An 11,580-nucleotide genomic window follows, 5' to 3' on the forward strand; every position below is an offset into this window, starting at 1 on the left:
TGACAAAGTCTTATCTGGACCCAGGGGCACCTGCGGGGCTCAGTCGGGTGAACATCTGACTCTCGATTTCGGCTCGGGTCATGATCTCAGAGTTGTGGGATCGAGCCTGAGCCCTGCATCAGCCCTGGGTCCGTGCTGAACATGGATCCTGCTTGGGATTCTCTCTTTCCCTCGCTCTCTCTCTCTCTCTCTCTCTCTCTGCCCCTCCCTGGCTTGTTCGTTCTCTCTCTCTCTCCCTCTCTCTCTCTCAAATAGAAAAATTAAAAAATGAAAAGGCTTGCTGGCCCTAAATGTGATGGTCTCACAGTGAAAACCCTTGATTTAGGGCATACACTGCACCCCAAATTCAACTAACGGAGCAGGGCCCTCGACAGTCATTGACTTAACACCGACAGAGTGCACGCACCAAGGTCTCCAACATACTTCTTACTCACCCGTCCAGTTGGTCTGATGTCATCGATATCTGATTGGGGGGGATTTCCAAACGGTCCAGGTCCCTTCAGACTCCACTGCAGCAAGGGACGTAGAAGTAACACGGCTTTGGGGCAAGCATGTAAATGGACGCCACTATCCGTGCCGTGTGAATGCCAACTGTATACATGATCCTACTTTCTGATTCAAGTGTAAGAAAAGGTGGACTCTGCCATATTAATGGCCTCCTCGAGGATACGCATGAAACACATTGATGCGGCTTCTTCCAGTGGCGGGGAAGGGAATGGACTGTGAATTATGAATGAATGAGTCAGCAGTCCGTACGTAAAAGACAAGAGAGAGTTCTTGTACGCACCAGTGATGGTAGTGATTTAGCTAGTGTTTCGTGAACTTGAGGGAAAGACCAACCCAGCCCCGTGTCAGTCTTCTCGGGCTGACGTAACAGAACATCACAGAATGGAAATCAAGGCCAGACTGCTACTTCCCTTCACGAGATGCGAACATCGCTTGATGGGGGTTGGCAGTGCTAATGAGCGGAAATTCTCCAAACTCTGGCCTCCAGGTCAGCCTGCAGGCATCCCAGCCTCTACCCTCAGGCCCTCTCCCCACCAGCCACGAGGGCTCCCCAGACACCTGCCGGTGCAGGCACCGCAGGGGATGCCTCTTACCTGCTGAGTGGCTGTCTCCTCTGAATCACCCCTGCAGGATTCTGGAGCTTCGGGAGGAGCTTTTTCTAGACCTGGGGAGCCCTGGGGTCTGGGCTAGATATTGTCACACCAGGGCTAGTGCCTAATGAGTGGTTATACCTCACGAGGGTAAATGACCAAACTGGAAATTGATGCGGGGCCAAAACCCCCTAGGAGCTAACTCTCGTTCCCTAAAGCACAGAATGAATGCCTGGCCTCTTCTCCGCAAGTCCCGAGAGGGGCTCACACGGGCTTCGGTTGCCCGTTTGCAAAGAAACAAATTGTGCGCCTCATTCCGCACAACCGGAAGATCCTGCTGTCACAACGTTCCGTGAAGAGATGTCCTCGTGAGTGGGCAGACAGCCCTCCCCAAGGAGCCCCCTGCCCTTAGCTCGTGCAGGAGACCCCACAGTGTGTCTGTTTGCTACCCATTCGCCCGCCCCTCTACCTCTTTGTGGAGGCCCTACATGACCTGGGGAGGGAATGGGCACAGCTGAAATGACCTCTCCAGGTCCTCACGGTGGGGGGGGGGGGGGGGTGGCTGTGTGACTCAGTTCTGGCCAGCTCCACTTGGGGAAACCTCACATGAGGGGAGAAGGCCACATGGGAAGAAATCCTCCTTTGCCTTTGCCTTTTCTGACTACCTAAAAAGCAGAAGCCATCTGCAAACGTAAAAATAAAAGCTAAAAGGAAAGAAATATTCTGGGTCCCTGACGAGTAGGCTGCACTGGCCCCGGACAACCTGCCTCCAGTAAGAACACGCCCGCGTTTGTTCACACCAGCCTTTTGCCGGGGTTACCATAGATGTGCCGCAGGCTGGGGCTTACACAACAGGAACGTGTGTTCCCAGAGTTCCGGAGGCTGCAAGGCTGAGGTCAAGGTGTGCCCAGGGCTGGTCCTCTTGAGGCCTCTCTCCTGGCATGTAGATGGCGTCTCCTGCCCGTGTCCTCAGATGGTCCCTTGTGTGTGTTTGGGTACTTCTCTCTCTCTCTCTCTCTCTCTTTTTTTAGTGTGTATATATTTGAGAAAAAAGCGAGAGAGAGCCCAAGTGGGAAAGGGGCAGAGAGAGACGGGGACAGAAGATCCGAAGCAGGCTCTGTGCTGACAGCAGACAGCCCCATGCAGGGCTCAAACTCACAAGCTGTGAGATCAAGACCTGAGCCGAAGTCGGACGCTCCACCGACTGAGCCACCCAGGAGCCCCTGTTCTGCTCTCTTCTAAGGACATCCGTTGTACTGGATCAGGGCTCACCCCAGTGAACTCGTCTTACCTTAATCATCTCTTTTAAGACCCCATCTGTAAACACAGTCACATTGTGAGGTAGTAACGGTTAGGACTTCACATATGACCTTGGGGGTGGGGGGTGGGGAGCCCAGGTCATCCTCCAACACCACCTCCCATTGTTGGGTTTTCTGTAATTTGCTGCGATCCACGCAGCTGTTTGCCATGTTGGGTAAACAGAGGCACCAAAGTTTGAGGGGTTGTTTGGTCCAGGACAGGGCCTCAAGGCCAGGTGGCCACCCTGGGAGGCACAGGTGTGTGCGCAGGGCGCAAACGCAGCCTATGGGGGAAGGGGCCCGGGTTGAGAAGGTGAGCAGCAGACAGCAGGTGGCAGGGCCACAGGGGTGACCGCGTTCCAGGGCCAGCACCCACTGGCCCCGTCTGTCTCGTATGAAGTTTGAGCGTGCCCAGCACATACCTCGGCACCGCGCAGGCCTGCTATCTGGCACAAATGGAAAGGAGCTGGGACAGTGACACACACTAACCCTTTACCAGGTCCCGGGACTCTCTCCCAGGGCTCTGACGGAAGCCGAGCGATGCGGGGAAGGAATAGAGAGGGGCCAGCGCACAGGCCCTTGAGCCAAACCCGGGCTCCGCAACCCACTTGTTCCGTGACCTTCAGCAATCGAACGCCCTCTCTGTGCCTGTCTCCTCATCCCTAAACAGGAACGTTCACCAAACTCTCCTCAGTGGCTTACCTTGAGGAATAAACAATTAACACCTTTGAACCTTAGGAGAGCGCATAGCACACGGTTCTCCTTAAGTGTTCAGGATTGTGGGTGTTTGAAAATGTTTATTCTAGTCCCAATATTTAATCCAATACCGTGGGCCCAGCGGCCAACCACTACCCTATTCTCAGTTCCGGATTCCTCCTGGCAAATATTCAGTCGGCGAGGGCATTCCTGATATTCATTAAGTGCCGACCGTGTACAGAGCACCAAGGTCAGCACCGTGGGCTGAAGGCTGTGGGCGGATGGAATATAATTGCGGTTGATAAACTGCATGCTGCTGTGTAGGGTTTAAGACTCACTAACACTACCGTCCAGTGTGCACCGGATGCTTGGGTGGGCAGCAGGGGGGAGGACGGCCCAGAACAGCGCGGGGCTGAGAGGGACCAGACGTCAGAAGAGATCTCACTGGGAGCTGCCACGGACAGGTACCCACTGTGGGCAGGCACTGGGCGCTAGGCCCTTTGCAGGCATGTTTTGTTGTGGGCCGGGGAACACAGGGCTCAGGCGGGCCCAGGCGGCTGCTCCTTCCTGGGCCCTGGGGGAGATGCGCAGTGACTATGTCTGTCTGGCAGGCTGTGGGGGGAAATGAGGCCGCTTGCAGGTGGAGACGCGGGCGAGCAGATACGGCTCCTGCCACGGCTGTTTCCCTGCTGCCGGGAACTTCAAGCTGCGTGTTCAGGATGGAAGGTCTAAAACACGAAGGAGGACGGCCTCACCCACATCAGGTGTCACGTGGGCCATAAGCACACCTACACTCCTTGATTAAGCACCGAAGTGTCTGGGTTGTTAATTTATAGCCTCCCAACTGCCCCCACCCCCACCTCGTGCCCACTGATCCCCGCAGACTGTTCTCGACACCGCGGGAAGAGCAATCCTGTTGCCATGTGGATCCATAGCTCACAGCTTCCAGTGCTTTCCCTAACTTGCGCTTGGAGTGAAGTCCTCACCCCAGATGCCTCCAGCCCACCGCCCCCCCCCCGCCCTCTGCCTCCCCCCTCCTCCCGGGGCTCTCTGCCCCCTGGGCCTTCTGCCCATCTTGCACCACTCGGCTCCCGACTCCTGCAGACCCCGGCTCCTGGCTGTTCCTTCCGCCAACAGGCTGCTCCTCGGAGCCTCCCCGGGCACCACTTCCTTGACCCTGAGGCTCTTCCCCAGATACAGTGCCTCTAGCTCTCGCCACTCCTTTGGGTCTTTGCTCCATGGGACTTTCTTAGCAAGGTCTCTCTTCAGCAGCCACTGAAAATGCGTCCCACCTGGGAGTCCTGTCCAGTCCTTGGAAGCCGGGAGCTCCATGCCTGTCCCTCAGCCACTGCTCCTCCCTGTAAGGCCAGGCCAGGATCAGTGGGAACCTGCAGACAGGCTTTCTCTCCCCTAAAGACAACGACAAGGGCTCTTGGAGGCTGGCTTGCAAAACCCTCTTCATTATCCCCTTGACTTGTAAGCAGGCACCGTTTGAAATTCCCCCAGTGGCTGAGGCAAGATGGTGTCAGGTTGAGAAACGGAACAACGGCTCAAAAGGAGGCTTGCAAGCTCCTTCTTCTGCCCCGAATCCTCCAGAAAACACTGGCCTGGCTCCAAACTGGAATTGGAATGGAGAGGCGGGTGGGCTTGCGTAGAGTTGGGGGTCTCCTCTGTCCCTTCGTGTGAGCCTGGCCGCGTTTGCTCCCCTCTCTGACCATGTTTCCTCATCCGAGACGCAGGGGTGCGGGGACCCAGTGTTGCTCCTGTTCTCCCCGGGGAGGCCCGAGGGCTGTGGCTGGCATCTCTCCCCGTTGTTCTGTGCAGCATCAGGTGGTGCCGCGGTTTGACAGCATCCCTGGGAGCCGTGACAAGGACAGAACAAGGCAACCTATAGCGAGCCCCTTTCACAGAACCTGACACAGACCCGCTGGGTCAAAGATGAACAACTAATTGTGGGTGGCTAACGACATCGTCCCCAACAAGGATCCGTGCACCTGTCAGATGGCAATCAGAGCGGCCTTTAGGTATCAAGGGTGTTCCCTTTAATAATGAAACTGGAGGCAGGTGGGTGGGAAGGGAACTCTCTTAAAGATAGCCTCACCTGAATAAAGGACTTTCTGCTAATGAAACTACACCCAGATTCCAATACAGGCTTTTCTAAAAACTTGCTGTGTGATCTGGGCTAATTGCTCAACTCTCTGTTTTTCATCTCAGAGATGATACGGTTAGAGTAGATAGCATCTAAGAGCTAGAAGGAGTGTTTGAAAACATCTAGTCCAATTTCTGACCATACAGATGAGGAAGGTAAGTTTCAGAGAGGAGACAGGACTTCTGATTCCAGAAATCTTTGGACTCTAAGTTCTAGGCAACTCACGCAATACTGCAGAGAACCAATATTAGACGCACAGAGACAGCCCCACCCAGCAGGTTCAGATTCTTCCTCAGATGCGCCCACCAGTAATGATGATGGAGGCTTCAGAAGCCTGTTCATTTCCATTGAACGCATGTCTGTCAGGCCGTGCAGGGTGAAAAGGAAAGATAATGGAGTTGCATCCAACTCTCGACCCAGCTGATAAAGAAGACGCTGGTGGCAGAGATCAGCAGCCAGCAGGGCAGGGGGAAGGGTAGAAAGGGTTTTCCATTTTCTTAAGCCAGACAGCTCTGTGACTACTGAGTGATGAGCCGCATTCATTCTGGATTATTCATTAAAGGCAGCTTTGATTCTACCTCTTAAAAGGGCTGTGGGGAGGTGTGGGGGAGGGAAGACAGGAAGAGCAAATAAGGGTCAAGAGAGAGCATCCCCTTAGCAGGAACCTGGGGTTCATCAGACAAAGAGAATTGTGGATCGGGGAGGAACAGGAATGTCCGTGTAGCCTCCAACTCCTATGTACAGAAAAATACCTTAATACATACTTTGGGGGGGGGGCATCAAACTAATGTTTTCAGTCTCATTCATAAGTTATCCTTGCTTTACCTGACCCTTCAGTCTTGAGGTCCCGCAGGCCTCCAAACTTTTCATTCTTATCTCCCATTCGTGGGTCATGAATCCCTGTTGGAGGACCTTATGAAAGTTGCTGACTCCTTCACCAAGAAAGGTCCCATAAACAAGTATGTGGAAATACAGACCGCAATTTCAGGGAGTTCAGAACCCTTGGTCTATATATACTGGTGAGTTTCATTTACTCATCTAGCCTCTATACCCTATGTGCCTACAAATTCATACCTTTAACCCAGAATTTTTCTCAAACATCATCTATATGAACCCAAATGCTCTGTGCCATCAATACAGTGGGGAGGATTCCTACACCACCTGTACACCCCATGGGCTTTTGGTATGAAATGAGACGCCCCAGGAAAACGGCTCTGCGTGCTGCACAGTGAGATGATACACAACATCTTGGAGAAGCCTGATCATGCTTTTCACTTATGGAGAAGACCAGGCACATAGAAGAGTTGTCTTTGTCATTTTCATCCAAAAGGGCAGAGGAAGGAAGGAACTTTGTATGTCACCGTATCTCGGGTGGATGGGAAGGAGAATTTCCTCATAATTCGAGCCGTCCCAAAGCAGAAGTTCACAACATGGGAAGACCCAAGCTGCTTCTTGGCTCCTTGGGTGTGTTTTAGAGGAGCACTCTAGGTTTTTGATAGCATATTTCCAAACTGAGTCTTACAGGTGTGCATTTGGAAATAGGCTTCCCTCGCTTCCTGCAGTCTTTAGTGAAGCATGTCCCCAGCGTGTGTGCTGTTTCAGAACACCATCGAGCTGAGCCTCGAATACCCCACTCAGCCGATGGGACGGGGAATCCACCCTACAAAAGGGCTCTTGAGATGATTTGCTCATGGTGCCAGCGCTTGGTTCTTCCAGAGACTTTACCTGTCTCCCACTCTAGACAGAACAGAGGTCTGGGTAGGAGCCGAAGGCTTGGGGTTGAAGAGATCTGAATCTTTACATATCGGTTTAATTTGAAATCACTTTCAAGAACTCTGTTTTTCCTGCCACTGTTTGTTCTGTAAACCCTTCATTAACTTCCATGGAAGCATCACCAAAACATGCTCCCTGATCGAGGACTGAGATGAATTTTCAATGTGGCCTTGAGGCCTATGAAGATGATAGCGATGGAGGAACAGAGACTTACTGAGTGTGTTGTGACAGAGAAAGGAGATATTTTATCTTGACAGTGACGTTCACAGACCATCATCGACTTTCTACAGAATGGGCGTGCTAATTACCACTGGTGATACCTGTTTGTTTGTTATAATTTTTAAAGATCTTTGGAGGAGTTCAATTTGATTAACTTTTTAATCTGCCCGTGATGGCTGTGATGCCCTATTTGCTGGAAATTAATGAAAATAGTAAGCAATGGAAAAGTTTGAGGGATTTGGAGGCGTCCTTTAATATAGGTTAGGACCCTTGGCGTCGGGGAAAGAGAAAACTGGGTTTAAAACTTCAAAGTCATTTAAACTTCTTAACTTTCAATTTTTGCATCTATAAAATTATATCCACAAGAGTCCATTTTAAAATTATTTATTTGGTGGGGGAGCACCTGGGTGGCTTAGCTGATTAAGTGTCCAACTCTTGATTTTGTCTCAGGTCATGCTCTCGCAGTCATGAGATCGAGTCCTGTGTCAGGCTCTGCACGGGGTCTCTGTGTCAGAGACTGCTTGGGGTTCTCTCTCTCTCTATCTCTCTCTCTGCCCCTCCCCTGTTCATGTGCTCGCTCACTCTCACGAAATAACTAAATAAATTGAGGTATAATTAACATGCAATGTGAGATTAGTTTCAGATGTGCAACATACCGATTCAACAATTCCATACATATTTCTTATCACAATGAATGTGGCCACCATTTGTCACCATAGGACATTATTACAACATTATTGACTCTATTCCCTGTGCTGCACTTTTCACCTCTGCGACTTGTTTATTGTATAGCTGGAAGTTTGTACTTCTCAACCCCTTTATCTATTCTTTTGGATTGTGTTGAAGACTGAATGTGTTCACATATTTCAAGTGCTTGACATACTGCTCAACACATGGTAATACGTCCAATGGATGCTGGCCATCCATATTTGGCGCTACTGGGTTTCTTGTTAATATGAGACACATTGTATCTAAAATAAATAGGAATGCAAAGGACTTCCAATAGGCAGAATGACCCTGAAGAAGGAAACTCTGAAGCACTCATACAACTTGGTATCGAGACTTAATAGAAACCTACAGGATCCAGAGAGTGTGGTATTGGTAATATTGTCACAAAGAGATGAATGGATCGAAGGCATAGACCAAGTCATATACGTAATTTGTTGTGTAGCATTTCGCTGCAGAGAAGAATACGTTTTTAACAAAGGGGGAAGGACGAACTGGATAAATGTAGGAAAAATATCACACAGCTGGAATATGGTGCAGCCAAGATCTAATGATGAGTTTTTACCTTCAAAGTCTGTGTTTACATATTTCCCTCTACTGTCATCCAGCACAAAGATCTGCAAAGCATCCTAATTAAACATCCAGTCATCTTCGTCAAGCTGTTTCTCAAGTCATTCTTTACAAGGAAAGGCAGGATAAGTTGAGATTATTTACAACGTGGCTTTAGACTTGAAGAATCTGTCCCTAAATGACAGAGCAAGGATTGGACCCCAGACCTTCCTGGGCACAGCTCACGCTACCCCAACCTGCTTCTCAGCAGCCGCCTCTGCCCTGCAGGAAGCGAATGAGGGCTGCCTCGGGGACCTCAGGAGCCCTTGTCATTGCAGAATAGAGACAGATCCAGAAATATCTCAAGGGCTTGGCAATGCATTTAATTTAATCTTTCGCCTTGCCCCTGAAATCAATTAGACTTGTTTTTTTAAACTCCAGGAGTGTGTGCAGGCTACCGCCTTTCTCCAAAGTCACCAGAACATATAAGAAATGATTCCATGATATGCCGACTCCCAGGCATCCCCAGCTTGGTTGATCTGCCTCCCTAAGGAGAACTGCCCTTGTTTATCTTTCTACAGCAAGTACCATAGGCAAACCCCTGATGCCAACATCTGTAATCCCCTGGCTTTTGGATGACGTCCCATATTATACAGGTCTATAAAGTGCTCACCAAAGGGATTGGCCTGGCAAGGGCTGCCCCCTGACCCTGCATATAAGCCACAAAAGGTGGGAGCTCAATCTGATGGGAGGAAACAATTAATTATGGTGGTGATAGGCAAGTGACTGCACTAGAAACCAGGCATCCCGGCCCAGGAGAGGTGAAAGTAGTGGGCATTCTACAAGGGGATGACATCCGGATAGGTGTCAAGACATGTGTCGACATGAGGTCCAGGGCTGAGGCTGATGATGGGGAAGGGGAGGGATGGAAGGTTCCAGCAGAGTCCAGGAATCAAAGGGCACGTCTTTAGGAAGATGGGTACCAGAGCATGACCTGGGGAAGGCGAGCTGGGATTTGAAGGACTGGCATGAGCTAAAGATGGAAGAAGAGGAAAAGAAGGGTCACTAAGGGACAGGAATGGCATATGCGGGACCCTGATGCTGGGATGGACCATGGTGTTTCAAAGGGAATGAGAAGATGCCAGGGAGGCTGCAGAAGGGGGGAGGGACCGGGGGGCAGAGCGAGATGAGGCTGGGGGGCTGAGGTCTGGGGCTTCCTTCGTCCCAAATCATGGGAAGACACTGGAGGCATTAAGTGAGGGTAGCAGTGATGTGCTCTGTGTTGGGAAATGAGAAAGAAATCTGACTCTCAAGACAGAAAATCAACGATGCTTGTTGGATGTATAAACACATACACATGGTATAAGCACCCAAACTTGTAAGAAGCAGATAGCAAACTGATTAGAACAGTCATCTCAGTGAGATGGAATTTCAAGAGGATTTTGCTTTTCCTAGGGTACCTTTCTGTATGTCACAAATATCTTGCACTGGTACATTTTGCCTTTTCTGAAAAGAAAATAAAGTTTGTTTTGTTTTCCTTCTTTAAAAAGCAAAATCTCTGCAGACAATGGTTTCTTTAGACAATAGGAATAGATCGCAAAGGAAATTGCCCTAATGTGACCCAGTCTGGGACCAGGCATGCTTTAAACATAAATAGAAAGGTCTTTTGATGATGTCATTTTGAAAGTGTCCTTGACATTCTTAAAGGTTTTAGCAAGCCCAAAGAAAAGGAAAAAAGTAGCATCATGTTGCTGAAAAGGACCTTACAGTTCAAACAACCCAACATGCATATTTTACCACTGCAGGAAACGATGCTCTGAAAGACGTTTACTTCGAAGAGAAATCCACTCAATAATCAAGAGCATTTCTAAACAACAATAATAACCAAGTAGACATCTACGTGTTTAAATGGTTTCAATCATCAATAGCAACAAAACAGGTCGACTAAGAGAAAATCTGACCACATGTGTGCAAGTTCATCACAAAGACTGTAAGGAAAAAAGATTTAAAATTAAAAAAAAAAAAAAAAAGGCCTGCAGAAATGAAGACCTATACACCTTGGTCAAGAGCGGGAAGATTTACTATCGGGACCTGCAGAATGGGCCACCATATAGCAGATGCCCCATATATCCAGGCTGGAGTGAATTCTTTGGAAAGAAGTCAGTCCTCCCCACAGGGTAAGCACACGGTCATTAGCGCCCCAGGAAAAATCCTGACAAGGTTGGTTGGTTGGCTGGCTTTTCTTTTTAAATCGGTGTTTTGTGCTGTAATTTCCATGAAACAGAATGCATTTATTTCCAAGCGTACGATGAATTTGTACAAACATCTACATCGGCGCGATCACGACACCACTAGAGGTTCAGATACTCCCGAAATCATTGTTGCACAATATGCTAACTAACTTGGGTGTACATTTTTAAAAATAAAGAAAATAAATAAAAATAAAAGAACATCTCCATGACCCTGAAACGTCTCACGGGGGCTTTTCAGGAACTTGGCAGACTGATCTGTAAATACACACTGTATGGCAAAAGGTCAAGGAGAGTGTAGACAGTGATAGGGAACAACAGCAAGTGTGGGGAGGGGGTTGATCTAACAGATACAAGATTAGTTTTAAAACCATAGTAATGAAGACACGAACAGTCCAAACGCATAGTTATGGATTCCAGAAATAGACACACTCAGATAAGAGGTCTCTCCACATTTCCCAAACTATATATGCCCCAAATAGCATCTCAGGTCAGTGTCACTGGAAGACGGCCACTCCAGCTCACCGGTGGGTTGTCCACGACTGTTCAATTCTACGTATAGATTACATTTTGGCTCTTCATTCCTTCTCTCATTTCTTTACTTTTATATGGGATCATTTTCTCTGCCTTTGATGTTTAGTGCAGCTATGTTGATATTCAAGTTAATCTCTTATTTCCTTCTAAAGTGTTTTTACTTTGCCTTCATTTTTGGAGCTGCTTTTGCTCAATATGGAGCTCGAGGATGGTGTTAGTTTCCTTTCAGCACCCTGGTGTCCCCCTATGCATCCCTGACTTATTACAAATGAAACACGGATTATTACTTT

This window comes from Herpailurus yagouaroundi, unplaced genomic scaffold (genome assembly GCF_014898765.1).
Source record: "Herpailurus yagouaroundi ecotype Mexico unplaced genomic scaffold, PumYag 186, whole genome shotgun sequence".
Lineage (NCBI taxonomy): Eukaryota > Metazoa > Chordata > Mammalia > Carnivora > Felidae > Herpailurus > Herpailurus yagouaroundi.